Genomic DNA, 27,517 nt, shown 5'->3' with positions numbered 1-27,517 from the left:
TCCAGCTTTGCGCTCGTCAACACATATGTTAAAGGATTATTATCTGTCATTATTGTGAAGCTAGCCCCATACAAAAAGTCATGAAATTTCTCACTAACCGCCCATTTTAGGGCCAAGAACTCTAACTTATGCACAGGATAGTTTTTCTCACTTTTGGAGAGGCCACGACTGGCATAAGCTACGACTCTGGTTTGACCATCTTGAACCTGATAGAGGGCTGCACCTAAACCAGTCATGCTGGCATCAGTGTGGAGCAAATATGGAAGCTGCCAGTTGGAAAAAGCAAGCACAGGTGTTGATGTTAACTTTTCAATGATGAGATCAAACGCTGCTTGGCAGGTGGGGGTCCATTCTGCCCCAAGTGGGTGTGACTGTTTCCGTAGCCAGTGATTAGGGCCTTTGTGCCTGGGGGCTAAGTCTCCTTTCAACAAATCATTTAAAGGTCTGACAATTTTGGCATAATCCCTGACAAAGCGGCGATAATATCCGGTGAAACCTAGAAATGATCGGAGCTCTTTGGCTGTTTGAGGCCGGGGCCATTCTCTGACGGCTGCAACTTTGTCAGGGTCCGGTTGAATACCCTGGGCCGATATCACGTGGCCTAGGTATTTTACTGAGGTCTGAAAAAACTTACATTTGGAGGGGGACAGTTTGAGACCAAAATCAGCAATGCGTTTAAGGACTTTCATTAATCTTTCCTCATGTTCCTCTAGAGAGCTAGAAAATATTATGAGGTCGTCGAGGAAAGCAACGACTTCCTGGAGGTTAATGCCTTCCATCACCTTCTCCATAGTTCGCTGAAAGGTTGCTGGGGAGTTGGTCAGACCCTGTGGCATCCTCCTGAATTGCCATGTGCCAAAAGGGGTTGTGAATGCTGTCTTTGGCCGATCAGCTGGTTCAACCTCCAGCTGGTAATAACCACTCTTAAGGTCCAGGACAGTAAACCATTTTGAGCCGGACAGCAGGGTGAATGTCTCCTCTATACGAGGCAATGGGTAGGCATCTTTTTTAGTCAAATTGTTCAGTCTACGGTAATCTATCACCATTCGCAACTCTCCATTTTTTTTCCGAACAAGAACAATTGGAGAGGCGTAGGGACTGTGTGATTCCTCTATGATGCCTACAGCCAAGAGATCTTGAAGATGCCTTTTCAAATCATTGAAGTCTGCGGGTGAAACACGCCTGGTTCGCTCTTTGAATGGTACATGTGGCTCTAGTTCTATGCGATGAGTGACCCCTGCTAAACTTCCCACGTCCAGATCATGCCTTGAGAATGCACTGGGGACTTCTTTATTTATCCTAGCCTCTATGTGCTTCTTTAACTGCGGGGATATGGGGCTTTCATCAAAATCAAGATGGAGGGTGTCGGCCACAGAACTGATTTTTTCATTATGAGAGACCAGCAAAGATTGTACCTGCTGCTGAGAAACTTCTGACTGGATGCTCGGGTCAGAGGGAAAACCAGGCACAGCCCACTCAATGGCGGAGCACTCAGCAATGACTGTTTTTGGATACAAAATGATGTCACGTTGGGAAACATTTTTGACGGCAAGCTTGAACCTACTGTGGGATTCTGATTTTACATCAACTATCTGATCATAAATAATCAGGCCTCCTGGTGCGGGAAACTCCTCTGCACCACTCACTAGAGCTTGGAAATCACCACGGCCAGGTTTAGTGTGACAGATGCCTTTTAGTGTGTAAAACCTGCCGTGCTTCAGGCGTACGGGTACCTTGCTGCTGAGTGTCACACGCATAACCTTAGCATCTTTTGTTTGAGAATCTATCAGTTTATGACACTGTGCATATGCCATTTGCCAATTAGCCTGGATGGGCAGGACTTCCTGGAACTTGGTTCCAGCCTGCTTTATGCAGTCTTGCCTCATTGGGCGTAGGGTGTTTGTGCCAACGAGAAGGGGATACTTGGTGTTGTATGACTGGTCTGGGCTCACTAAAGCCAGAATGTGAAAGTTTTTGTCTGTGCCACACATATTTTTAGGGAACTGAACATCAACTTCCACATATCCTACATAAGGGACCTTTTGTCCAGCTGCACCTTCAATATCAAGTGTCTCTTTTATAGAGAATAACTGTCTGTGAGTAAGATAATGGGAATAAAATGACTGAGATATGATTGTCACTTGTGACCCCGTGTCAATAATGCAGTTGCATTGGACGCCATCCAGCCATGCTTCACTGTCACAAGGCTCTCCCACCAGTCCGTTTGGAATCTTAAAAGTCTCTGTCACATTTGGAGGATGCATGGAATGACTCAAAACAGAGGAACTAGTTGGACAGCGAGCTCCTGCTTGTTCCACAGCAGGAGCCCCTACCTGTTTAAAGGCAGGTTCGGCTGGGGGCTTGTTTGTGGTGAGCTTAGCGGACGTTGATTTTGTCTAGTCTGATGCCTCTCACACAGTTTCTTTTGTACTAGCACAGCATTAGTGGGATTAGTGCATTGGGGTAGCATATGTAAGTCGTCGCCACAGTTGTAACAAAAGTTTCCAACTTTTGTGAGATTCTCAGCAGGAGCAGTTGGGACTGGGGAAGCTGGGGTGCTGCTTTTAGCTCTTTGGGGGAACCTCCGACCAGCTCTTTCATTTCTGGCTGGGGGGTCAGTTGGAGCAGGAGTATTCTTCCTAAGCTGAGCCTCAAGTTGCCTGATTCTCTCCTCAAGTTGCTCCCTAATAGTAGAATGTACCTCTGACACTATGGGGGCATTGTTACTAGGAGGTGCAGGCTCAGCAGTAGTTAAATGTGTCTTAGTATGGACTTTGGTGGAGCTTCCCCCCATGTGTCGTTTTCTCCTCATTTCCTTTAGCTGACTTTCTTTCTCATACGTTCTGATTCTGAATAGCAGCTCTGAGAAGTTGAGAGTCCTCTTGGAAGGGCCAGTCAGGGGTTCCTTTAGGTGCAACGTGGTTATTAAAGAGTCGTCCCAGCAGCCCCTAAGAAACTGTTTTAATAGCTGAGAGTCAGCATCTTGTTTAGTCACTCCATTACTTTCAACAACTTCCTGCAACAGAGTTTGGAGTCGGCGCAGATAGTCAGATGCTCTCTCCCCACTGTTCTGATGGGTTTCTAGGAACTGAATATACAACTCTTCCCCTCCTGTTACATTGCCATAAGCCTTGTCTAATTCCTGGAGATAGGCACTGGGTGGGGCTTGTGCTCCAATAGAGAGAGCCACAGTTAGAGCAGGGGCCAATAAACTATCAAGCAATGTACGGCGCTGTTGTACCTCTGAAATACTGGGGTCGTTTAGTACCTGCTTATTCCGGAGCCGCCACACGCCATAGTCCACCTCAGAAGAGGGCTTGGGGAAGTTTCCAGAGAAAAGACGTAGCTCTCTTGTAGGAGGGAGATGCACGGGTGAATCATGCTTCACAATATGCTCTACTATGACTTTCTGGACATCTGCTGGCAGAGGGTTGATAAGAAGAGAGTCATTAGGAGTCTGTTTACTGCTGCATGGATGATTAGCATCACTGGAGACTACTAATCTTGGGCTGTGGGAAGGCTGTGCCTTGAGTGCAGCTGCTGGGGTTGACGTTGCTGGCCCCTTAGGATGATCAACTTTTCCACAAATCTGATTCACTGCTACCTGACTCAAGGTAGTAGGGCTGACATTGTACACAAAAGCTAGCTCATTCATTTGTTCTTTGAAATGGACTGTCATGTCACCAATAGCTCGGGCAAGGGGCACTAGACCATCTCTGAGTGGCTCACTAGCTGGCTGAGGTGGAGTGAACTCATCAATCTGGATAATCTCCCACTGCGAATCATCAACTGCATGCTCATTATCCAGTAGCATTGGAGTTAAAGACTCATTGAACTGGCATAGGATGGTGTTGGGAAGACTATCAATAGGTTGCACTCTGACAACATCATCTAATGTGGCAAAAGCTCTTTTTACTTTCTCTATTTCCAACTTATCTGGAACACCCCTTATGATTACAGAGTACTCTGGGTCAAAGCCATACATGTCACAAAGCTCCATTGTTATTAAATTCTCAATTAAATTGTACTAGGGCGAAGGAGAAAAAAAAAACTGAAGATGAGGTGGATGCACTTCTAGTCCCTGTTCGGGCGCCAATTTTTATCTACTCTTATTGTTGTAACCAAACAGTAGAATTACTTAGAGTCCTGATAGCAGTTTACTATCACCCAGGATTTATTCACAGTTCTGGGACAGAAATACATCTCACCCTCATACTTCCTTTTGAAACACTCAAAATACTGAACCCACTGTGAGTGGTAATACTTCCAAAAGACAGTGATATTCAAATTAACAGTTTGAGACATTCACTGGTTTTATATAAAATAAATGAACATAAAATCTCCCTTTGATAGAGAAAACTTGAATGCTCTGCTGGAGTGGATTGTCTTTCAATTTAAGGAGTTATTTACTCCCAATAAAAGAAAAGGAAAGGAAAAAAAATAAATAAAAAGAATCACCGATCCGGTGTGAGTCTTTCAATTGTCCAAGAAAAATAAAAATAAACAAAATGGCTGGCCAGCAAAAAAAATAGAGAGCGCTCTTTTTATATGTGGATGTGTGCGTGTGCAATATGTGCAGGGGGGGGGGACTGGGAATATATGTCTGTGTGTGTTGCCTGAAGAATGGTCAAGGGGTCATGAAGACGTTCTCCTCTGCGGCCGCAGGGACACCTTGGCAGTCTCTCTCTCTCTCTCCGAAGTCGACCGTCGCCGGACTAGTAATGGAAACACCACAGTAATACACTCTACTGGAGGAGCATGGAGGCAACGTGTTGAGCTGCAACTACAGTAAATCCCTCTGAGCCCGCGATTCCCACTAGTAACAAGTCACTCAGTTGTACGCACATTATAAACTATTACAGCAGAAAGAAATAAAAAATGTACAGAATAATATGACACTCTGCTTTACAACACGGCTCGAGTTAGCCTTCAGATTACCTTCGAAACACGTAGCAGGCACTTAGCATTACTCGACGTAAACAAATCAATAATCTCACTTTGGTCGTTTAACTCAACCTTCATATATACAACACATCATTACAACACTGACAACATTACACATTAAGTGTTAATGCTCACCTAGTAATGGAAACACCACAGTAATACACTCTACTGGAGGAGCATGGAGGCAACGTGTTGAGCTGCAACTACAGTAAATCCCTCTGAGCCCGCGATTCCCACTAGGGGGCGGAAACCAGGTGGCAGTCGTAAAACTGCCGTGGTGCGGCGCTTAAAGGGCAATGCACTCAAAACAGACCTGAAGACATTACAACAAGTAACTGTAGTTACCTCTGGGTTACAATACCTGCAACTTTTAAGGCGTTATCGACCAAAATCTAAGTTAGAAACCCCAAATAAATAACATGAGGTTGAAACTGGCAAGGAGTATTAGGTATAAAACAAGACGTATGTTGACTCAAAAAACACTATATAACATGCTCATATATACCATACTGGTCATACTGATCTGGGGAAACACCTACAAAACCAACTTCCAACCTATTTACATTGTGCAAAAAAGGGCCATAAGGATAGTAAACCATGCAGGATACAACCACCACACCAATAATCTGTTTATCAAATTGAGAGTATTAAGGTTTGCTGACTTAGTAAAAATTAAAACTACACAGATACTAAGCCAAGGATAATTTACTTTTTTGGCTTCATTTGTTAATTATTGGATACTTGCTTCTTTCAGTTACTGAATTGAATTAAAGGGTAGGCATTTATAAGCTGGATGGCTTCAGCCTACACTTTTTCGATCTATTTTTTAACTAATCGAACTAAGGATTGTATTATATAAGGTTGACTGATTGTGATTGATGCTCGACTGTAAACAATTTGTGCACAAGATCGAATAAACAAACTACTACTACTGGTACTACAGCTGGTTCTCAGGTGGAGCTACATAGAAACCACTGATATGTGGATTTATAATACAGTACAGAGAGGTGTTTCTGTTACTGAGCCTACTTCCACTGGGATACATGGAGTGGACACAATAATAGAAACACCTGGAGCCACAGCTCAGATGTTTGAGGTGGTTTTTAGTCGCTCTCTTCACCAGAGACTGAAGGGAGGACCCAGACCTCCCCTTCATTCTGACTTGTGTATGTTGACTGACACAGAAGTTTCATTTACATCGACAGCAGGAGGTTGGTTTGACTTCTGCTCTGCCTGTCCCTTACTTTTTTTTTTTTTTTTTATAAAACCAATAAACAAAACCAGCAGCAAAAGCAGCAGCAATAAGACTTTCAATTCCTGCAGTTCTATGGTGTTTCCTTCACCAGGTCCTCCTGTCTCCTTCTCAACTCCTGTGGAGCAGAAGCAGATGATCAGAGATCAGGGATCAGCTGTCAGGTCTGTGATCAGTGAACATCAGAGCAGAGTCTGTGGTTCAATCATCATCACATCAACAACCAGGAAGTAGCTGCACCAAGACTCACCTGAGACATCCAGGAAGACAGTCTTGATGGGTCTGGTGCAAGAGCTGTTGATACAACACTTGTAAAATCCTGTGTCGTTTGGATTCACGCTGTTGATCATCAGAGATAGGGTGTTGTTGCTCAGGTGACGCTCCACATGCTCATTGACCGACGGATCTTCAAGGTCGTCTTTGTTCCACTGCACAGCATCAGATGAGACGTTTGTAGGAACATCACAGGTCAGAGTGACGTCGTCTCCAAGTCGAGCTGTGATGATCTGATCTGATGGAGAGAGAGAGAGATGGTAAAGTACAGAAGTCAATCAAAAACAACTTGTTTATATATTTCATGCTTATCTTAATTGAAGATTTCACCAAGACTCACCTGAAACTATCAGGTAGAAGGTCTTGTAGGGCCAGGTCCCATAGGAGGTGCTGGGTTAGAGCCCATTGTCCCATTGGAAATGTGACACTCGTAATCTCCTGCATCGTTAATCGTCACATTATTGATGATCACAGACACGTTGTTGTTCTCCACCCGAAGCTCTACACGACCATGAAAAGATGGAAGCTCAAAGTCCATCACGCCAGAAGAGAACAAAACCGTCCTCCACACCAGTCTTGTTTACCGCCACAGCTCTGATTGGGCCGTTGGTGAAAACACCACAGGTCAGAGTGACGCTGTCTCCAGGACGAGCTGTGATAACCTCATCTGATGGAGAGAGAGAGAGTCTGAATTGACCCGTAGGACGTTTAATTATCATCACACTTAACAGGTTTCGCTGTGTGACATTTTATTAAAGCCAATCTGGCATTTTCTAAGAGTTGGTAACGTGATTTAAATTAACGTTGTGTTTTAGACAACAAGACAATTAATAAGATCATACATAGTTGAATTTGGTGACAAGCAGTAGGCCTAATCGAAGGAAAGAAAAGTATAGGAATTGACTACACTACTACTACACTATTCACTACTTCCATTAGTTGTATGAATAACTGGCCAGAGGCATTTTGAGAGGGACCCCGTGTAACCTCTTGAAATGTCCGTGTTAGGATGTGCCCCGCTCCTGTACAAAATCTAACCATTTCACACTTAATAAATGATCAAGAACAACTTACCAGAAAGTGAAGACACAGAACTGATCAGACTGAAGACCAACATGGAGCCGGTTAGAAGAAACATTCTCCACACAAACATAAATAACATTAATAACATTCATAGCATTAACGTTATTCTCTCAGTAATCAGACTCAGACTGAGCTCTGTTCACTTTACCTTTGGTAAAAAGTTTCCTCCGTTGGCAGGCACCGCCAAGCTCAACCAAAAATGAAAGTTCTTAAAGGATAATTGCCGTTTTTTACAATCTGGACCTTATTTGTAACATATAATAAGAGCATATAACACCACCCCACCCCCTGAGGCTTTGTCGGTGACGGTCGGGAATCGGTCCGCGGCTCCAACGCTTCACTCAGACTGTTTCTTTTTCTTTGCGGTCCTGACTGCTGCTGCTGAGAGAGAGAGAGAGCAGCATCAGAGACAGCTAGTGCGGCTAGCAGCTCTCCTACTCTGCTGCACGTAGCTTCACCTGAGCTCCGTCATTGGCTGGAGAGAAAACACAGACTCTCTCGCTCTCCACCCAGAAACATCCACGTGCATAACAAAACAAAGCAAAAGACCAAAATACAGGCAGGGGGAGGGTGCGCTGCAGACACAGCCACCACCACACAGGACTAGAAGCCCATAGGTGATGATAAAAGACAAAGATTTGATTTGTTTAAGTCTAACGTTTATTTGTATTGCTTTCCAAACAAAAAACAATAGATGTTTCCACCAAGTACAACTATACCAGAAAGAGATGTTTTTTACAGAATCTGCTACACTTTGATAAAAAAAAAACAATGAAAATTTGTGTTACAGTGAGCTGTTACAGTTCAGCCCAACCAACAACTCTGCAGCCTCACTTACTGCTGTTATTTATTTGTAATACTAATTTCATGAACAATCCATTTCTTACATATCAAAATCATAGACTTTAACAAAAATATTTATATAAAAATATATAAAAATCTTTTACATATGAAATTCATTTTCACTGTGTTGTGATGAGCTGTCACAGTTCAATAACTGCAGCCTCACACACACTGCTGCTGCCTTCAGTAACAGTCCTGAGTTTACATACACTCATACGCCTCTTCTTGCCAGAAACATCAGAGAATTGACGGCCACAAAAACTTCAACTGTACGTTTACTCTCCTTCATGGATTCTTGTGAACATGTTAAGAGCTTCCTGTTGACAAAATGTCTCATCACAAAACTGCAACTAAATGATTTAAGGTGTCTTAACTACCTACTGCCTTACATGTACTCCACACACACTACAAGAAAATGGTTTAACTTCTGTATGGACTTTAATGTGCTGCTCAAGATAACAACTGAAGTTTCCCTCCTTTATGGGATTTCATGTGTGTCGCCAAATTCTCCAGCTCCATAAATGTTTTCCCACAAACACTGCAACCAAATGGCTTCTCTTTTGAATGTACTCTTGTGTGAAACAAAAGTTTTGTCTTCTGTGTAAATCCATTCCCACAAATAGCACAACTAAATGGTTTCTCCTGTGTGTGGAGTCTCAAATGCACATTCAAACTCCCTGAATGTCTAAAATGTTTCCCACAGGTAGGACATTCAAATGGTTTCTCTCCTGTATGGACTCTCATGTGTTCTTTAAGATTACCTCTTTGACGAAATTGTTTACCACAGCTAGCACAGTCAAATGGTTTCTCTCCTGTATGGATCCTCATGTGTTCCTTAAGATGACCTCTTTGACTAAATTGTTTACCACATGTAACACATTCAAATAGTTTCTCTCCTGTGTGGCGTCTCTTATGTCGATGAAGATGATGTCGTAGTCTAAATGTTTTACCACAGGTAGCACAGTCAAATGTTTTCTCTCCTGTATGAATCCTCATGTGTTCCTTAAGGTTACATCTGTGACTAAATTGTTTACCACAGCTAGCACAGTCAAAGGGTTTCTCTCCTGTATGGATCCTCATGTGTTCCTTAAGAGTACATCTGTGACTAAATGTTTTACCACAGCTGGCACAGTCAAATGGTTTCTCTCCTGTATGGATCCTCATGTGGAGTTTAAGATTACCTCTTTGACTAAATTGTTTACCACATGTAACACAGTCAAATGGTTTCTCTCCTGTATGGATCCTCATGTGGAGTTTAAGATGACTTCTTTGACTAAATTGTTTACCACATGTAACACAGTCAAATGGTTTATCTCCTGTATGGATCCTCATGTGTTCCTTAAGAGTACCTCTTTGACTAAATTTTTTACCACAGGTAGGACATTCAAATGGTTTCTCTCTTCTATGGATCCTCATGTGGAGTTTAAGATGACCTCTTTGACTAAATTGTTTACCACATGTAACACAGTCAAATGGTTTATCTCCTGTATGGATCCTCATGTGTTCCTTAAGAGTACCTCTTTGACTAAATTGTTTACCACAGGTAACACAGTCAAATGGTTTCTCTCCTGTATGGAGTCTCATATGTCTCTTCAATATCGAGGGTGTAATAAAAGTTTTCCCACACTCTGAGCAGCGGTTAGACTTCTTACAGTGAGACTTCTTACCAGTGTCACATTCTTCATCACGAACAGCTTCACCGTTCAAACCTGACTCAGGTGCTCTGGTTTCTCTCCAGTCATCACTGTCTTCAGTCTCACAGGACGACTCTGAGACCTCATCATCTGGATCTGGTTGAAGATCTTCAGGTTGATCTGAGTTCCTGGCTGGTTCAGATCCTCCACAGTCGTCTCCATCGGCCTCTATCTGTTCAGCTGAGCTGCTGGATGGATGCTCAGCCTCAGTTTGTCTTTGATGAGGTTGTAGGGACTGAGGTTTCTCCTCCTCCTCACTCTTCACATGAACAGAAGTGAGGGGAAACTCAAGAGTGGTCGATAGTTCCTCCTTTTCTTCTTTAAGATGTAGACTACCTGGGTTCTCCTGATCCAGACTAGAGGTCAACTCAGGAGGATCTTCTGCTTCAATCTTTAAAAGGTGCTGATCACCTGCAGAAACAATGAAACACATCATGAACAACAACAATGTCTTCATACTGTCACTCATATAACTGGTGTTTCTATGAACCCCAATGATCTTCTTAGTGGACGCTAGTCTGAGCTGAAGGAATTTTGCTCCCGGGTGGTTGACGAATAACACAATTCTGACTGTCCGGGTGTCACATACTGATACATTTTTTTATTTTTTAAGAATATATATGTAAATGTTGTTCCTCTGACAAGATATAGTACAATAATACCAAAGTTGTTGGTGGTGTATTAAGATTTCTACTCAGAATTTTGATCCAAACATCAAAAATGTCATACGGTGTGACTGTCCGGCATATTAACTCTACCTACTGCCTTACATGTACTCCACACACACTACAAGAAAATGGTTTAACTTCTGTATGGACTTTAATGTGCTGCTCAAGATAACAACTGAAGTTTCCCTCCTTTATGGGATTTCATGTGTGTCGCCAAATTCTCCAGCTCCATAAATGTTTTCCCACAAACACTGCAACCAAATGGCTTCTCTTTTGAATGTACTCTTGTGTGAAACAAAAGTTTTGTCTTCTGTGTAAATCCATTCCCACAAATAGCACAACTAAATGGTTTCTCCTGTGTGTGGAGTCTCAAATGCACATTCAAACTCCCTGAATGTCTAAAATGTTTCCCACAGGTAGGACATTCAAATGGTTTCTCTCCTGTATGGACTCTCATGTGTTCTTTAAGATTACCTCTTTGACGAAATTGTTTACCACAGCTAGCACAGTCAAATGGTTTCTCTCCTGTATGGATCCTCATGTGTTCCTTAAGATGACCTCTTTGACTAAATTGTTTACCACATGTAACACATTCAAATAGTTTCTCTCCTGTGTGGCGTCTCTTATGTCGATGAAGATGATGTCGTAGTCTAAATGTTTTACCACAGGTAGCACAGTCAAATGTTTTCTCTCCTGTATGAATCCTCATGTGTTCCTTAAGGTTACATCTGTGACTAAATTGTTTACCACAGCTAGCACAGTCAAAGGGTTTCTCTCCTGTATGGATCCTCATGTGTTCCTTAAGAGTACATCTGTGACTAAATGTTTTACCACAGCTGGCACAGTCAAATGGTTTCTCTCCTGTATGGATCCTCATGTGGAGTTTAAGATTACCTCTTTGACTAAATTGTTTACCACATGTAACACAGTCAAATGGTTTCTCTCCTGTATGGATCCTCATGTGGAGTTTAAGATGACTTCTTTGACTAAATTGTTTACCACATGTAACACAGTCAAATGGTTTATCTCCTGTATGGATCCTCATGTGTTCCTTAAGAGTACCTCTTTGACTAAATTTTTTACCACAGGTAGGACATTCAAATGGTTTCTCTCTTCTATGGATCCTCATGTGGAGTTTAAGATGACCTCTTTGACTAAATTGTTTACCACATGTAACACAGTCAAATGGTTTATCTCCTGTATGGATCCTCATGTGTTCCTTAAGAGTACCTCTTTGACTAAATTGTTTACCACAGGTAACACAGTCAAATGGTTTCTCTCCTGTATGGAGTCTCATATGTCTCTTCAATATCGAGGGTGTAATAAAAGTTTTCCCACACTCTGAGCAGCGGTTAGACTTCTTACAGTGAGACTTCTTACCAGTGTCACATTCTTCATCACGAACAGCTTCACCGTTCAAACCTGACTCAGGTGCTCTGGTTTCTCTCCAGTCATCACTGTCTTCAGTCTCACAGGACGACTCTGAGACCTCATCATCTGGATCTGGTTGAAGATCTTCAGGTTGATCTGAGTTCCTGGCTGGTTCAGATCCTCCACAGTCGTCTCCATCGGCCTCTATCTGTTCAGCTGAGCTGCTGGATGGATGCTCAGCCTCAGTTTGTCTTTGATGAGGTTGTAGGGACTGAGGTTTCTCCTCCTCCTCACTCTTCACATGAACAGAAGTGAGGGGAAACTCAAGAGTGGTCGATAGTTCCTCCTTTTCTTCTTTAAGATGTAGACTACCTGGGTTCTCCTGATCCAGACTAGAGGTCAACTCAGGAGGATCTTCTGCTTCAATCTTTAAAAGGTGCTGATCACCTGCAGAAACAATGAAACACATCATGAACAACAACAATGTCTTCATACTGTCACTCATATAACTGGTGTTTCTATGAACCCCAATGATCTTCTTAGTGGACGCTAGTCTGAGCTGAAGGAATTTTGCTCCCGGGTGGTTGACGAATAACACAATTCTGACTGTCCGGGTGTCACATACTGATAATTTTTTTTATTTTTTAAGAATATATATGTAAATGTTGTTCCTCTGACAAGATATAGTACAATAATACCAAAGTTGTTGGTGGTGTATTAAGATTTCTACTCAGAATTTTGATCCAAACATCAAAAATGTCATACGGTGTGACTGTCTGGCATATGTGTGACCTTAATAATAAGAGCATATTTCCAAATAAATTATAAATATTTGATAGTTGTACAATGCATATAAAATAATGAGGTGTTTTTAAAGCCCACAGAAAGATTTGATGTCTGTGCATAATGTCCAAACAAGTTTTGACCAAATACATTTTGTCCGCAAAATGGGCGTCATACGGTGTGACACTATTTTGTATATTTTGAATGGGCAATAATTTGGACATCTTAATGATAAAGAGGACCACACTCAACCAGGAAGTTACAGTAACATCTCTGGAGTGGTATGCCAGGTCAAGTGGTGAGTTCTGCCTTTTAGATTTTTATTTAAAAAGCAATATATCTGACATCATCAACAGTGGTCAATGTTTTGTGTCTTATGGTGTGACATTATTTGCATGAAAAATAATTATTTTTCACAAATATTACTTATTAATGCTTAAAAAGTATTGCTGCCATGTGGTGAATAACATGATAACTATAGGCTAGCTGTTTTTAGTTGGCTAATATATTAACTTAACTGAGCAGAATGTCATGTGGTGTGACACTTTGTCATAACGGTGTGACGGTTTTTCTAAGTCACACCATATGACATATCTGTCACACCATATGACATTCACTTTATTTTGCATTAATATTAATATAAATAAATATACAAAACACACAAATTTAAGAAGTTTGATGTTAGATTTTTTTATCTATACAAATAATATTTCACATTCCAATTTTATATTTCATGTAACCATATTTTACCATTTGCCATGCTGTGCATATTAACAGATCCTATTTAAAAAAAAATGTAAGGAGACTGGTGAAATGACATGTGGAAAGGATCGTCTCTGTCAGGAGTCGAAGTGGCAATCAGGGCTTCAGTCGTATGCCAACATGGGACATATTGTCTAACGACTTGACCACTGAGCACCCCCAACTGGGAAATAATGTTAAATGTTTGATGTTTTTTTCAAAACTGTGTTGATAATTTTTTGTCCTAATGTAGAAATGTTAACATTTCATCATAAAATATTCACATTAACTCATAAGTAGATTTTAAATGCTAATTCATGCTGAGTACACAATGTAATGTATTGTGTCTATATTGGACCATGGTTTTGTGGATGATGTTATTGTTCTATGACTTTAGTTCAGCAATTGGAATTCCCGTGTAACCTGTGCCCAAAATCAGTTTTTTATTACAAGATATGTCCTCAATTGTTTTTGTTTAAATGTCAAATACATAAAATACACTTTTTTGCATTTTTGGTGCAGTTTGTCATATGGTGTGACACTCATGTCATTTGGTGTGACGCTCACAATTGTGACAAGAAAACAGCTTTGTTAGTGATAAATTGTGAAAATATCCATAGACCACAAGGAAAATAGAACTACCAAGAGTCTCAAGCATTGTGTTAGAGTTATTACAAGGTTTAACAGAATTATTCTAAAATATCTTGAAAGATTGAGGAGCGATGTCATCCTTTGTATGATAATTTTGAAAAGTAATCCAAAATATAATACATTTTCACAAGGAAATGTTAAATATCAAATCAGTCATGATTAAAATGTATGATGCAGTCAGTTAGAAAAGAAAAAAGTACCCCATTTTCATTTTATATAACATAGCTTTCATGTCACGCCGTATGACAATTTAAGGCACTGATACAGCAAATTGATGAAAAAATGCTAATTTTGATGCAAAATCTTCAAGAACACATATATATGTGTAAAGTTAAGAGTCACGACAACACAAAAAAGTAATTTTCAGGGATAATATTTGAAGTTTTAAAAAAAATCTTTTTTTCGGCTTATATGTCAACCACCCGCTATGAGCCTCTGATTGGCCGGAAGTCTCTGAACTAATTTTTACTTTTACTCAAGTTCCAAGAGAAGAAGGTCTCAGCACACCTGAAGATGCAGGTGCGTAGGAGGGGGGCATAACCCAGAATGCAAAGTTTTTTTGAAGAAGCTCCCACACACTGTCTCACTCTTCACTTATTTTATCAAGGCAGCAACGTTTCGGTCAGGAGTATGACCTTCATCAGGCATATGGAAAACACTTCCAACATGATTCATATACATCTCTTCCCGGTGGGACTGGCCAATCAGCAGACCAGATGGCTCAACCTGTGATGGGTATCACCTGAGGGCGACAACATTCAATTAACTCATAAACACATCAGGAAATATCACATAATATAGAACAATCATGTAAAAAACAAATTTTTATATGCAAAGACATTCTTAAATAGAACCATAGTCACACATATCAACAATATATAAATAGGGGAAGCTATGCCAATTGTTAAAAAGTTCTATTTGTTTGGTTTTTATATAGACAACAACTATATGGGCCACAATATCAATAATAAATCGTCAGCATTCCATACAATAACAAAGGAGGGGGGAGAATATCCAGAGCTGGGACAAAGGATTGAGCCCTCTGGTCTGCTGATTGGCCAGTCCCACCGGGAAGAGATGACAAAAAAAGTATTTCCAGCGGTCCCTGGATGCACCAACAGGGGCAGGAGGAGAGACTACAAAAAAGACACTTCCTACAGGTGCTCTTCCTGCAGGCAGTGAACAGTCAAGACAGACCAAAACCAACATTCCTACAACATTACATTTAGCAACAATTCATCGTTCAGTCCCTTTGGTGACGAAGTCTGTAAAGTGAAAATCCAGAACGCTTCCCTTCTTTTTAAGAGAAGGTCGTGGTCTCCACCCCTAGGTGGCAACATAAGTTGTTTGATTCCACAGAAGCGGAGGGAGGCCACATCATGTCTCATTTTATTGAAATGGACCGCAACTGGATAGTCCTCATCCCCGCGGCGTATCGCGCTCTTATGTTCACTGATTCGCTGCTTAAGTTTCCGAGTGGTCTTGCCTACATAGGCAAGGCCACACGGGCAGTGGATCATAAACAACATGAGTGGACGCACAGGTGATAATGGACTTAATGGGAAACTTTTTTCCAGTGAGAGGATGACAAAAATAGGTAGATTTACAGGTGTTGTTGCACTGTGCACAGTTCCCATATATATAATTTCCATTAGGGAGTGGTCTTAAACAGGTTTGTTTAAGTTGGTTATGCTTTTTTTTTTTTTTTTTTTTTACAAAATTTGCATGAACCAAACGATCTTTTATGTTTTGTCCTCTTTTATGCACGAACAGGGGCGGGTCTTTAAAAATGGAGCTGAGCTCTGGGTCTGATTTTAATATGTGCCAGTATTTCATAAATGTGGCTTTAACTATGTACTATGTATATTAGCTATGTGATTATGAGGAGAGTAGGTAGTAGCACATGTGACCGAAAATTGTTCTTCTTTTTTCTGAGTTTTGTTCAGCAGGTCACTTCGGGGTTTCTCCAGGTCCAGATTTTTCTACAAAATCCTCAGTTGTATGACAAACTCTCCTCAGTCTGTAAAACTGGATTTTTGGAAGACCCTTCTTGAGTGAAGTGGGATCTGCACTAGTGGCCAACAACAGTGTATTTCTGTCTGTGTCTTTTTGATACTTAAGTGGTGAAGTTTTTTTTCATTGATCATAATCCACATGTCGAAGTGTACTTTTTCTTTACTGAAGTCACGTGTAAGTCACAATGTGCGGGAGCTTCTTCAAAAAAACTTTTACTCAAGTAAAATTTTATCAAGGGAACAGAACTTATAGATGCTTATCAGTAGGGTGACGTCACGGTGCGTTCCACCGGGCCGCCACCATGCTGGGTACCGAACACTGAGTTAACCTCTATTCAGCTCAGTGCAGCCACATCCTCTCTGACCAGAAGACTGCTGCCTGATGTAGTTTGGATATGGATATTTCTCATTTTGATGGCCTTGCCTTGAAAGCACACACCATTTCTGCTGAGACGAGCTTTGACAGCGCGGTGCGCCGCTCTCTCTCCCATTAAAAGTTAATCTAGCTCACCCAGCGGACCTCTCTCTCTCTCTCTCCTCGTCTCTCTCCACGTCTCTCTATCTCTCTCTCTCTCTCTCTCTCTCAACCTGTTACTTATAGGCCTGTGTGTTTAACCAAATACACGAAAAGCCAAATCAAATCAGAAATGCGTAGCCCACTTCTTTTTAACTCACAGACATTTATTTTCATAAAGTAGCCTAATAAAATATCTCGACATTTTGTCATCGTTAACATTGAGACAAAAGGCTGCAGGAATGGAAGAAGAATTCGGCAAATCATCTTATAACGCAAAAAGTCACAACAAACAGGTTTTGCACAATGGTTTGCACAGATAAGTCTTAAAATGTGCAACACCTTCTCATCACAATCCACCATCTACACAGTTACTTATCACAAACCGTTAACAATTAATCCACACTCAAACCGAAGCAACAATAGTTTTAACTGTACTCAACAAGCTGTTATTACAAGGTTTACAGCAGATATGACAGACAACCTGGGCCGTGTGTGTGCGTGTATAAGAAAGGGAGGGGGGGGGGGGGGGGTGAGAGAGAGGAAACGTAGGTAAAAGCTGCTGTTAGCTACCGTAGCTCAGGCGTCGGTCTCCCCAGAGCGATATCTATCGCTCTGGGTCTCCCGTCAGGTAAAAGCTGCCGTTTATTCCTCAAATGAAGCTCATGAAGTTGTCCTCTCCGGTACAGTTATCCATCACTGCTGTTGAATTACCCGCTAAACTGCTGGACGCTAAAACCGAGGGGGCGTCTGTGTTTACAATTCACGAAAGCAACGTGAACGTACAGTAGGTGCCGCTCACACTCAGTAGAGTGAGGCAGCCTCCATTGGCGTAGGCTACATGTCTCCCAAGCTGTTTAATGACGGTAAAAAATGAAACAGAAAGTAAATATCCTGCATAGTTTATCTTTTCTGTGCTGCGCTGATCAGAGCGGCGTCCCTACCTAGTGTATTTTACTTAGCAACGATCTGTTAAACAGGAATAACAGACTGTTAAATGCAAAATCAAGATGTAAATAGGTCAATGACATGACATGCATATTTTTGTGTCCGAGTCCATTATTTAAAAAAAAATTAAAATAAATCTATTCATGACATCTGTCACTTTATTCTATAAAACCTATTTATTTTCATACATTTTTCTGTACATTCAAATAATTATATTATTTTATGTTTTTGGCCTCTCAAACCCATAAAATGTCAGGTGGTGCAACTGTCCGAGCAAGTGAGCAGACTAAGAAAACTATTAAAAATTGTATTTTAATAATTATAAATTCAAAATAAAATACTCTGGCATTATTTTATGTTTGATGTCTTTTGGATAATGTGTTTTTTTCTAATATCAATAGTTTTAAAGTTTTTTAAATAACTGCAAAACTTCCGTCCAGCAATTTACATTTCCGAAATGTCAGGGTGGTGCAACCATAAACATTGGACTTTTATTTTGAAGTGAAGAGACAATAGTTGTAAAGAGCATGTTGCTTCAGCCATAGGACCCCAAGAGACCCTTGGGACTAAGCTAAAAGGTTTGTAGATCTCTGTCAAATACTGATAAAAATAACTACTTTCAACTCATATGTAGGCTGTTACGCTTTCCATGTCAGGTGGTACAACCAATGTAAAACTAGAAAAATGTTATTTTATCATAAAACTCTTTATTTTCTAAAAAGGTGGTCTGTTTGAGCTTTATGATAAAGGTAGAAGGTAATGCTAGCATCCAAACAGAAGTCTGTTTAATTTGAGATTAGTTGAAAATAGTCAGGTGGTGCAACCAAATAGTCAGGTGGCACAACTGCAAGGAATGTCACTATAATGCTATTTAAAGCTCTAAGATTATCCATGAAACTTCTAAAATGTTTACTATTTTTAAATGTAAAGATAATACACACTTTAAAACATTTTACATGATAATTTGTACATTTTAGATGCCACTATCAACAAAAGAAAAATCTCAAAACAGCCCTGTTCAGAACTGCTGGTTTCAGTGTCTGCCCCTTTAAATGCAAATGAACCACTGCTTGCCCCACCCCTTCTACTGGTACTTGGTAGGGGTGGGGTTATGCAAATTTGAATCTAGTTACATCACTATCCAACAACTGAGGAAACAGTTTGTAAAACCACATAGATTTCAAATTACAGATATTTTTTTGTCAATTCTCGCATTTTGGGGGCCGGAAGGCAAAACAAACACCCCAAAATATGTTAAAGAGCCTTCAAAAAGTGATATTTCCATAATATATCCCCTTAAGTCTTTATTTAACTTAAATAGAGACTGCTGATTACTAAACACATGTTACTATTTGAAATGAAAATGCATGTTTTTTTTTTAGCATATTTCATGTCATAACCAATGTTGTCAGGTGGTACAACCAATTTTCGTCAGGTGGTGCAACCAATTTAAACCAAAAAATGATAGGTTAAATTAACCAAATGGTTTCTATATGTAATGTGTGTAGTTATTATACTGAATATATGAATTTATGTATTTGTGTTATTATTTTCCTGTCTTTAAATGTAAAATTGGCTGTTAACGATACTTAAAACCTGACCTACAGAATGCAAAAATCTTAAATTATTGTAAAAAACAAAAAAAACCACAATGATAAAATAAGAATGTGTTTGTAGACACCCTAAGGGATAGATACCAAAGAAATAACCTTAAAATAAAGATTAGGAATGTATATATATTTTTATAAATATTTGGTTGCGCCACCTGACATTTTTTTTGCCGTGAAGTTAAAAATACTGTTAAAAAATTAGTTAAAACGGTTAGAAAAGTTGTTCAATAAATGAGACTTGTTCAAACACATTGTTCTGGACTCAAAAATATGCATTACATCTATCCTGAAAGTACTTTTAAAAAATACCTTTTTAGAAGCTTTATCGGAATACGACATTCAATAGAGCCATGTAATAAAAAAAAGGTTTATCCACTATTTTTGTGAGATTTGATGTCACAGCCATGGATGGATTAGGTCACAGCCCATAGACTGCCTTTGGAAGTCGGTACCCAAGATGGCGCTGTGACCGGCTGCGAACGCTGTGTGACGTCATGTGATATCTATCTATAATTCTACTACCTCCAGAATAGTCACTATTGTTCTGATGTTTATAAAACAGGCTATAGACTGTTTCAACAGTTAAAACACCCGGTTACAGTGACAGCGCTAGTTAGCTCGCCCGTGGATGTACGATATGAAATGACTAGCCAGTACTTCTTGAGTCTGACAAATAATAACACGGTGACCAGATCTTCAGGTCTGTCAGGGATTGTCAAGTTAACATTATCGCTAGCTTGCACCAATTAGTATTTTTTAACAGCTGGATTTTCAGTCCGATTAGCTAATTTACTAACCCCGGGAATCTCATCATTAGCTAGCGCCAGTTAGCAACAGTGTTAGCTCAAAATGACAATCCTGGACCTGTGCAATGCTCAGTAGTAGCTGTCAGTTAACGGTTGTTATGCTAACGTTAGTGCAGGCTAGCACAGTCTAAGCAGGCAGCTCGGCCCTGATGCGGCGTGCCATAAATTATAATTACATTACATTATTAAAAGTGTTTACTTTTTGTAACGAAATGGGTGCTGTGGGATACAGTATACAGTTTGCTGTCGGTGTCCAGTTTTCCCGTCGGAGTGCTGCAATCCAAGCGTTACGCTGGTTCGTTTCTTTAGGAAATCTATATCTGACAGTAATTTGTGCCTGATCAGAGGGAACAGCCTACTACCGAGCAACAAGGTCCCAAAACTAATTTGGTGTTACATATAAAACTGTATTTATTTTAGTTAAAGCCCCAGTAAGCAACTTATTTGGCTTTTTATTAGCAAAAATCAAATATTGCTTTCATATACGTATTTCACTATAGTCGAATCACACCGCATACAAACAAAAGCGTTCTTGTACCTAAGAATGAGTTGTTACAAGTCGTTACAAATAGGGGGCGGGGCGCATGGAACCTTGGCTGCCATGTTGAATTGCTATTTTTTACGTTCAGTGTCAGCGTGACTGTAGGTAACCACAACTCACCGGAGCTGTCGGCTCGGGGAGAAAGTTTTCCAGGTAGCGCCTGTTAAAACTGTCACCACTATAGTGTGAGGAAGGACGGAGGCACTGATGTTGCATTCAGGTGCAGTCAGACACCTGAATGACGCCGTCGGCAAACCAATCAGATGTCATTTTACTCGACGGTAAAAAAATAAAAATAAAACGTGGGTCAGGTAAACAATACGACATCATCATGACAACATATTGTCACTCCTGTATTGTTTTGTGCTGGCGGACCACTTCTTTACATAGAAGCTTGTTTATCCTGTTACATGCAGCGTCTGTTTTCTGACTTCTGCCCGAGTTCACGTGAATGCAACATCAAGAAGACGTTCCGATATGCAACCACACCGCTAGATGGGGGGAATTCCTAGCCTGGTCGCGCCCACACTAGTGACGTCACGCCTCGCAAAAGCGCTGCTGACTTCTAGTCTGGCCAACCGTGCTATTAAAGCAGAAGTGAGTGATATATTTGTGTTAATATAAGTCTTAAATAGTTATATCTTCCAACAGCAATCACTTACATAGAGTGTTTGGACTGAAACACGGGTCTGTCAGTCCCTCTGCTCTGCTCTGAGTCGAGGAGAAAACATTTATCGTATCCTACAGTTTTTATCCAATGAGGAGAGAGAACGGCATGCAGGGCTGTGTGTGCAGCCAAGGAACGCCGTGAATGTGGTGACGTAGCGACGAGGACTGTTATGGTGCGTTCAAGGAAACTCGTATTTTTCCGACCGTGAAGTGGTACCAGTTCGATCTGGTACGAGTTCACCGGTCGGAAGTTACGAGTGGCCGTTATAGTGACTTTCACCGGTAAAACAGGTCGGAAAAACACGAGTGGGTTGCCTGGAACGCTACAAAGTCGTAAGTTGTGACTTGAAGCTGTAATTTACGATTTCAAAAGCCTGCCTGGAACGCAGCATTAGCGAAAACGACCGGATCACTCACTTCTGCTTTAACTGGATTTCTGGCCCAATTCCAATCCGACCCCTCACGGACTCACTGACTTAGAGGCGCGTTCACGGGAAGTCCGTGAGTGTATGAGGGCTGTTCCATTGTCAGATCATCAAGTCAGTGAGTCAGTGAATGAGCCCTTACTGCCCCCTTACCGTAAGTCAGCACCGATGCTGACTTTGGGTAGGGGAATTACCCACAGTTCATAGCGTTGTGAAGTCAAACCATAACACATGGGATGCCGTCGGAACGCAAGTGTTAAAAAAAAAAGAAATTAACACAAGTAGTCAGAGAGAGCTCCGCTGCTCTCTTTATTGTTAATGGACAGGAGCCAAAAAAAGGAATAAATAAAAAGAAAAGAAGAAGTTTACTGTCAGTGTTAACGTGCAGTTTGTGATTATTGATGATGATTTGATCAGGGGCCGTATTCACAAAGAATCTTAAGGTTAAAAGTAGCTCCTAAGGGCCGAATTTAGGAGCAACTCCTAAAAAAAGTGGGCGTGTCAGTCTTAAATTTAGGACTCCTAGTTTTTTAAAATAAGAGTAATTCACAAAGTATTTTATGCCTAAAAGTAGCTCCTAAGTCTGGGAGAGCTTAAAAGTCCTCGTGAGGACTCCTAACTCAGTAAGACCTATTCACAAAGAATCGGAAATGGCTGCAGCCAGGCAAATGTATGGAGGACTGCGAATTGCTGCAGAGAGGGGAGCTGGAGTACCTGCCCCTTTGCCCTTTGATGCCCAACGTGCCTTTTTATCGGTGTTTTTTTTTTTTTTTTTTTTTGGGTCATCTATAACATTTTCGCTATAAAACGGGAGTGGTGACGGTGACGAACTGTCTAATATAGGCGTCACAACGGTCGGACCGAGGTGACTGTGACCGCTGCGATGCAGTCATGCTGATGTCAGCCAAAAATATTTTTTAAAAGTTGGTGGGTGCGCTAGACACATATGTCTGTTAGTAGTAATAGCTCACGTGATAGGGCAGCTCCTCCAGCAAATTAAACGTATTGTCAGTCTGGGTTCAAATCCTGCTATAGGACACAAATGTGGGTAATGCATTTTCTTTTCTCATCATTATTATGATCACCATATAATATTAGGGCTGTCAACGAATGTGAAAATTAATATTAAAATGTGGGAAGAAAAAAAACCAGCGGCTGCTTTGCGAGTGGACGCACTGACCCTCATTGCATTTGCACAGCGTCACACTGCAGAAAGTGAGACGCGACAAAAACTGTAGCAGAAAGATGCAGATTCCAGAGAGAAAGACAGAAAGTTCAGAGCCCAACTCGGCAGCAGAGACAGTGGTTTGGACTCGAAGCAATCTAAAAAGCCCCGTCGGACCTGACGGCAAAAAAAAAGAAAAAAGAAAAGTGGAGCGGAGCGGGGCGGCGAGGAGGAGGAGGAGGAGGGAGGGGGGGGCGCCGGCACTCAACAACCAATCACCGTGTTGAGCGCCTCGAATTCGTGCACGAGAATTGACGTAATGCATAGCAACGGGGCGTCACCAGGGGCGTCACTCTTACTCTGCTCTTAGTGATTTATCCTTAGTAAGAGTAGGTCTCAGCGGCTTTGTGAATAGCTTTTAAGAAAAAACTCCTACGTAAAAACTTTTAGTGCGAGTTAGGAGCACTCCTAGCGGTAAGATAAAATGCTTTGTGAATACGGCCCCAGATCTGATACAGGAATATTTTGTTTTGAGTCCGCCTCCCTCGCACACCTTGTGCGTATTGAAAGTACAGTAAATTTATCGGTCCAAGGGCGGAGTTAAAAACATTTTGTTGTCAAGGTAACGTGTCGTGAGAGTGGGTAAGTGCTGTTCCATTCATGTTTACAGCATCTGGACCCTCACAGACTCTCACACTCTGTCACTTACAGCTGACGTCACTTTAGTCAGTGAGGGTTCAGGGCTCGAGTCTTTAGGGAACGGATTGGAATTGACCCTTCGCCAACTCCTCCCACAAACGGCTATTGTCCAATCCTACGTTAGCAACCGTAACTATAGGCCTGGCAAGCTTTCCGCAGTGAGTCATTACGTTTGCTTTTGTGGACACATTTTGAGACTAGGACGAAAAACATTTGTTTGTAGAGAAGGATGTTGTTGTTGCTGCTGCTACTACGGCGGCGGCGGCGGCGGCAGCAGCAATATAGAGATGTTCAGATACGAGCGGACTTTTTTTTCGACTTGAGCAAGTGTAAATATGGGGATAACCATATGTTCACCTCCGAAATGACAGCTGTACTTTTAGGGCTTTTACCTGGGCTTTCAGGCGAGGGATCCTCCAGGCAGGGACTGCTTTCACTGACTGATACAGCGGTGGGAGAAAACAAAACAGCAGCGAAAGCTGTATGTGGTTCGCAATCGCCCAAAAACTTGCAGTTTGACAACGTTTCATGACCAGTGAGATGACGTAAGTCTTCGTGGGTTGATAGACGGTAAAATTACCGGTCCTTACTGCTGCTCTGTACATTGTCCAGTCGTGTCGTTGAACAGATGTTTTATCCTCCTGCGCGAGTCACACGTCACTGAAAACTATGAATGATCTTTGTGACTTCTTCTCTCTATTATCTCAGAACAGTTTATCCAGAAATTTGCTGATATTTCCTTTGAAATCGATACCAAATACTGCCAGGAGCATGGCTGGGAGTGAAAGCTTGCCCGGCGTAGCAACAGTAACCAAGGGGGCGGGGCTTACGCGAAGGGTCAATTGATAGCTTTCACTGACGTCACCTCCCAGGGCCCTGGCGGTCAAAAGCAACATTCCAAAGTGGCCCCGCAATGGACTTTCTATGGACAAACAACCGAGTAATGACTTAAATCATCTGCCAGCAGCCGAGAAAGAAAGATATAAAAACAGCTTTGAAGTTTTGGGCACTTGTGGCCCATATTCAACACCAGCTGCTGTATACGAGCTGTTTAAGATGACCAGTTCCCTGCCGAAGCTCGAGTTGGGTGATGTTTACATTTACCTGGTGGAGAATCCATCATCCTCCACCGCTTGCAATCAATATTTCCGGTGTTATGGCTCAACTGGTTTCTGATTAAAAGCCCCATTTTGTAGTTTTTTGATCTTAAAATAATGTTTCTGAACTCGTTGAAGTGGTAGAAATGTACCTGTAACTTCCCTGTGTGGGAACATCGTCCTGGTACCGCAGCTCCGCTGAGCTCCACAGCTGAGCTCCAGCCCACTGAGCCCAGGCTCCCTGCTCCTCTCACCCACAAACCAGAGCCCTTAGCTGGGCTGCACGGTGACCAGCTGCCCCCCCTTTACCCCCCGGAGCTTTGCTACGCACCGCTACCGACGGCAACGATGACGGCGGTCCGATAGCAGCGGGACCGGCGGCGGCGATGGTAACCCGGCGGGACCGCCGCCACCGGACACCGGCAACAGTACCGCCCGCGGCGGCAGCGACACGGTAACAGGGGTCGGGACCGACCGCGGCGCGGCGAGGACGATGACCGGTGTTGTTTAGCGTATTTTCAGAGTTTTTTCCATTAGTTCGTAACTTTAACATGACAGGCTTTGTCATACTGTGCAGTGTTGTGCAGAGTGAGAGTAGTGTGGCGCTGACTGTCCGTATGGAGGAATAAGCCAGGCTCACTCACAGACGCATATTGGCTGCAGTAACATGTGAACTGCGGCTTTATTTGTGAATTTGTGACAAATCTGCGGACGGAAGTGCAGCACAGCTGTTGTTCGGTACGGTAACCAGTTAAATCAGACACCAGTTGGGCCATAACACCGGTATTTTTGAAGCAGCAGGGAGCAGTGTGTGTTTTTCTGCCTTGTCCTAACCAGCGGACAGCGGGGAAGTGGATTGTTTTGACCGCCAGGGGGGCGTTCCATACGGGCCGTGACGTCACATGAAAGCTATCAATTGGGGGTCTGTCTCCCGAATTTTCGGGAACTCCACCCTCTTTTTCGAGAGCCAATCAACGTCGAGCCTCTCCAACGGCTCTGGGTAGAGGCGTGTTCAAGTAAGTGACGCAGTAGAGCAGCGGCCGGAACCTCATTGTAAACAGCAGCATGGAGCAGCGGACAGAGGAAAGAGCGGTGTGATTGGTTTAAGCTTCGACACCGCCTATTCTGGCTTCGACCAATAGCAGACTGAGGCATTTGAGGGGGGCGGGTAAACCAGGTTTGAAGGATGCGCTTTGAGAAATGGATTCTCTTAACGTCTTGGCCAGACCCAATGCTGAGTATCAACATTGGAAAGTCGTGCCAACCAGGCTAGGGAATTCCTACTTACTAGGGCTTCAATATTTCGATTTGATTTTTTTTTTTTTTTAAGTTTTTATGTATTTCCTACTGTAAATATGAGCGTTAAAGCTCAATAACTCCCAGTTACACCTGATTAAACACGAGAAAAATGCTCAATCTTCGTAAATAACAAATATCAGCAAAATCACATAGGCTTTATGTATCTTTTAGGACCTTCACTTTGCTCAAGGACTGAGCCTACCGTTAATTACTCTAGATCAGGCGCAACGGAAATCAAACAGCGGCTCACTTTACCAAGTAGAATGTGTCCTCTTTCTCTACAAACCACAACTTTGAGGTGAAATGATCTAAAACTGAACCACCAACCGGTTTTGTTGAGGACGACTCGAGGCTGCAGGAGAACATCCAGCAGGTTCCTCTGCCGCTCGATCTCCTGTCTGAAGCCCGAAGCCTCCGCCTCGTATCCGGCTACGACTCTGTCCACGGCCGCTAAGATTTCCTGGGAGGCGGCGGCGAGTCTCTCGGTAACAAATCCTCTCAGAAACTCCACCTCAGACATTTTACTCAAAGTCTTTGTTGTTCCTGGCAGTCGAGACCGTTAATATAATACATCCATGGTCGAGACCCGAGCCGTTTCCCGCTGCTCGGCTCTCTTACCGTTTGGGCACGTCACCACGGCAACCGAGGAACGCCCACCAAACCGTCACTTCCGGTCAGAGCTGTGTTTTAAAGGGAGAAAAATCAACTGTCCATCGAGGAGTAGCTTTACATCAAGTCAGATTAGTCACTTTATTTTTGGCATCTTGACATTTTAAACAAGCAGGTTAGGCCACCTTTCATTCATAATTGATTTCCATTACAACTATACACAACTCATTACTTACTGCACTGTAACATTAACAAAGGAGATGGACTCACCATGCATAAATTGCGTCAGAGCCACTGCCACTGTTTTCAATTTGACTGAAGCAAAACTCAAAATCTTTCCAAGAATATTTGTCTTATTTTCTTGTCACAATGTCTCATTTCTAGTCAAAACTAATCTCTTTCCACTTAAAATAAGACTCATCACCTAAAGATGAACTTGTTTTAGATCATTTACTTGTTTCAAACAAATTTTCACTTGAAATAACTAGGAAATCTGCCAGTGAAAACAAGTTTTTTTGTGCTTGTAATAGCAAAGAAAAACTTGCTCCACTATCAGATTTCTCTACTTATTTCAAGTGAAAATATGCTTGAAAGAAGGAAAAAAAATAGTATAATGAGATTTGTCTTGACGAGAATGACATTTTGACTTAAAATAAGATATTCTTGGTAAGATTTTGAGTTTTTGCAGTGCAGCTTGTTTAATCGCAAAACTTAAAGAGAAAACGGTATTCCAATTTATTAATGGACCTTCAATTTCTTTTTAAAACCAACACTAAAGAACTTTCAACCTCTACACAATATTTTCAGTACTTTTGTG

The 27,517-nt window shown here is 41.8% G+C and overlaps 1 long non-coding RNA gene across 1 annotated transcript in view; it reads left to right on the top strand.

Moving 5' to 3' along the window:
* The window catches only part of LOC311002144, a 475,958-nt gene that overhangs the window by 373,260 nt on the left and 75,181 nt on the right, over positions 1-27,517 (top strand). Inside the window, exon 2 of the long non-coding RNA XR_014596220.1 lies at positions 24,532-24,733. This is a non-coding gene — a long non-coding RNA (uncharacterized lncRNA). The remainder of the gene's footprint in view (positions 1-24,531; positions 24,734-27,517) is intronic.

Source organism: Trachurus trachurus, assembly GCF_905171665.1.
Source record: "Trachurus trachurus genome assembly, chromosome: 18".
In the NCBI taxonomy this organism is placed as follows: Eukaryota; Metazoa; Chordata; class Actinopteri; order Carangiformes; family Carangidae; genus Trachurus; species Trachurus trachurus.
Note: the sequence above shows the minus strand (reverse complement) of the source record. Positions and strands in the feature narration are given on the sequence as shown.